Consider the following 3,560-nt stretch of genomic DNA (forward strand, 5'->3'; position numbering starts at 1 on the left):
CATAACTTCAGAGCAGTATCGCCAGGCCCAGTGAGGCATGCTTGGATCTTGACACAAAAGTCCCTCTTCGACTTGATCCGGCTCCAGTGTGGATCTTTCACTTTAGCCCAAAGTGCCTCCTTGAACTCTCAAACGTATTCTGAGCTGAGCGCGATGGGGATTTGGGTCAATCATGATCTTCCCCAGGGGGATTTTCTCTCTCAGAGCTCAGACCTTGCGCATGGCCCCTGTGACCCACCTCCTGGAACTGGGGGCTCTGGGGAATGCCTGATGTGCCTCAGGACGGAACAGGCACGGTCCGCCACCGCTTGTGCTAACTGTGGAAACGAAGGGTACATGGGGCATATGTAGCTCAAAGGTTATGTGCAATTTTATCAGAAAATAAGTGTAATTTATTCTAACACTGAAAAATGAATTAGGTCCTCATGCTTCTTTTCTTCTCCTTTTTTTTTTTTTTCCCCCAGACTAGGTCTCACTCTGTCGTCCAGGCTGGAGTGCAGTGGCATAATCATGGCTCACTACAGCCTAGACCTCCCTGGCTCAAGCGATCCTCCCGTCTCTGCTCCTGTTTCTCATGTCTGATTGACAGGTGGATAAAATCACATGCCTGGCACCTCTCCTTGTGCGGGAGGTCTGGCCACATTTTGCGGAAGTTGGAGACAAGTACACTAGATGGGGCTATTGCCTTGCATTATACGATTCACACTGCATGGGGTGGAGAATTGAATTTCACATTTGAGAAATGGGAAAGGAGGAAATAAAAACATGGAATGTCCTAACCTTTCTGAAAATCCAAAAAAGGCCCAAGGAAAGCTAGTTCAATTATTCCTGCTGTGACAAACTATGATACGGTCAGACGTGCGCACTCTGGCGGAGTGTTCCTAGCCTGGGCTGCCCAAGAGGTGGCAGCTATTCCAGGACAGATGGAGTGTGGACCCTGTGGTGAGCTGGGATCACTCTCAGGAATGACCATTAGCCCAGAGCCATGGGGCTTGTTAGATGCAGGGGTGAGTAGGGGGTCGCCGGAAACAGCCTGCTATCGGTGCTCTGATGTCCGAATGCCACTTTGGTCACCTCAAGATTAAAATTTAGAGGCAGACCATCCTGTGTGGCCTATTGGTGAGACAGGGACTCAGAGGAACACAGGAACCACCCACACTCTCGCCCTGCCATGGCTACCGGCCGCCCAGGCATGCCTTGGCTCCCTTTGAGTTCACCATCCTCGTTGCTGCATCCTGTCCTTTTCCGGACACCTCTATTTTTCTCACACCTGGAAATTACACCTGCTGGCAGTCTTCAGAATTTTCCAGAGAGTTGACAACTTGGGGCTCATTTGTTTCTGCTCATTTTTATTTAGTTTTTCAGACGTGCTGTGCTCCAGGCAAGACATGATAGTAGCTCATCAAAGAGAGGCTGTTTTGGGGAAGTGGAGCAGCTGCCGCTGGTTTTGGAGCTGGGGTAGCTGCCGCTGCTACCACCACTGCAGCGGCCCGAGGAGTGGCCTTGGGAAGGTGGTGGTCACCATGCTCAGAGCTGTGCTTGGAAGTGACAAAAAGTGTGCTGGTACAGAAAGCCAAGACCGCTGAGCAGGCTGAGTGTGGTGATGATGTGGCTGCAGCTGGGAAGGCAGCCATGCCACAGGGGCATGCACCCCCAACTGAAGACAGCAATCTGCCCTCTGCCGCCTACAAGAACATGGTGGGTGCCCATCGTTCTTCCTGGATTCTCATCTCCAGCACTGAGCAGGGAACAGGGAGGAATGAGAAGCAGCAGATGGGCAAAGAGTACCGTGGAAGAGAGAGGCAGAGCTGCTGGACATCTGCAATGAGGTTCCAGAGCGGTTGGGCAGGTCCCTTACTCCCCATGCTACACAACTTGAAAGCAAGGTGTTCTTGAAAATGAAAGGAGATCATTTCAGGTATCTTTTTGGGGTGGCGTCTGGAGACAATAAACAAACCGCTCTGTTGAACTCCCAGCAGCTTACCAGGAAGCATCTGAAATTAGTAAGAAAGATAGGCAACCCACACAGCCAATTCGACTGGGTCTAGCACTTAATTTCTCAGCCTTTTGCTATGGGATTCTAAACTCTCCTGAAAAGGCCTGCAGCCTGGTAAACATGGCATTTGATGAAGCAATTGCTGAATTGGATACACCGAATGAAGAGTCTTATAAAGACAGCACTCCCCCCATGCAGTGACTTCGGGACCATCTCATTCTGTGGACATTGGGAAATCAGGGAGAGGCGGGAGATGCTGGGGAGGGAGAGAACTATGTCTGCCATGCCTCGCGATCTGTTCAGTGTCACCCTGTACCATCCACATAAATCCTTTTGTGAGATTTAAAAAAAAAAGAATTGTACATCGTCTTGTGATTTTTCACAGCCTCAGCCTAGCAAGAATGGTTCGTGGGATAAACAGCTGGTATTGGTATCTAGAACCCAGATTGGCTGCATAAACACCACGGCATTCTGAAGTTTTGGTTTTGATTGACGTTGGCAAGATTACTGTGTGTTTAATTTTCTTAAAGCTGAACACTGTGGTGATGGGTTTTGAAATTCAGCATAATTCTTTCTGATAGGAAAAATAGACCTNCTGGAACCTTGAAAGTAGGGGAGCCTTGTGCCAGGTGAGGTGCAGAGGTCAGCAGAGTCCAGGTCACAAAGGCCCTTAGGTGTCAAGGGTTTTAGTCTTTATTCTTAAAGGCTGGGTGGTCTTGAAGTAAAGAAGAGTGTGGTATAATAGGTGTATCAGTTCTCTACTGCTGTGTAACAAATTACCCCAAAGGGTAGTGGCATAGAACAACTTATATTATCATCTCACGGTTCTTTGGGCTAGGAACTTGGTCATGGCTTAGCTGGGTCCTCTGACTCTCGGTCTCCCACAAGGTTACAATCCAGTGTCAGTGGGAGCTGCAGCTATCTCAAGGATTGCCTGGGGAGAGGATTCATATCCAAGGTCACCAAGTGGCTGTTGGCAGACCTCAGGCCTTTGCTCACTGCCAGCTGGAGGCATTTCTTCATTGTCTCATGGGCCTCTCCCTAAGGCTTCTCACAACATGGCAATTTGATTCCCCCAGAATGGGGAAGGCAGGAGAGAGAGAAAACATTCTTTTTGTAACCTAATCTGAAATGTGGCATTCTGTCACTTTTACAATATTCTATTCATAGAAACAAGTCACCTGATGCGGCCCACACTCAGGAGGAGATTGTACCAGGGAGTGAATGCCAGGGGGTGGGAATGTCTGGGTGCCAGCGGAGATGCTGCCTACCGCAGTGTGGAGAATGGATTGGAGGGGTCAGAATGAATGTAGAGAGAATTCAAAGGCTCCTGCAGGAGTCCAAACAAGAGGATTGTAGATTGTAGCCTGGAAGAGGTCAGTAGCTATGGTGATGATGGACACCAGGTGGATATGTTGGAGAGACACTTGGGAGGTAAAATTGAAAGGTAATAGGTTAGAGATGGGTTGAATATGAGAGAAAAGGAAGAGAACATTACAGAGCATTCTTAGGTGTCTGTCTTCCACACTGCATAGGCTGGTGCCATTTGTGGAGTCAAGGACCG

The 3,560-nt window shown here is 49.0% G+C and overlaps 1 pseudogene; it reads left to right on the forward strand.

Moving 5' to 3' along the window:
- The first annotated feature begins 1,486 nt into the window (after positions 1 to 1,486).
- LOC112617808 lies at positions 1,487 to 2,323 on the forward strand (annotated as a pseudogene).
- Positions 2,324 to 3,560: the final 1,237 nt, after the last annotated feature.

The sequence above is a fragment of the Theropithecus gelada genome, unplaced genomic scaffold (assembly GCF_003255815.1).
Source record: "Theropithecus gelada isolate Dixy unplaced genomic scaffold, Tgel_1.0 HiC_scaffold_4688, whole genome shotgun sequence".
Lineage (NCBI taxonomy): Eukaryota > Metazoa > Chordata > Mammalia > Primates > Cercopithecidae > Theropithecus > Theropithecus gelada.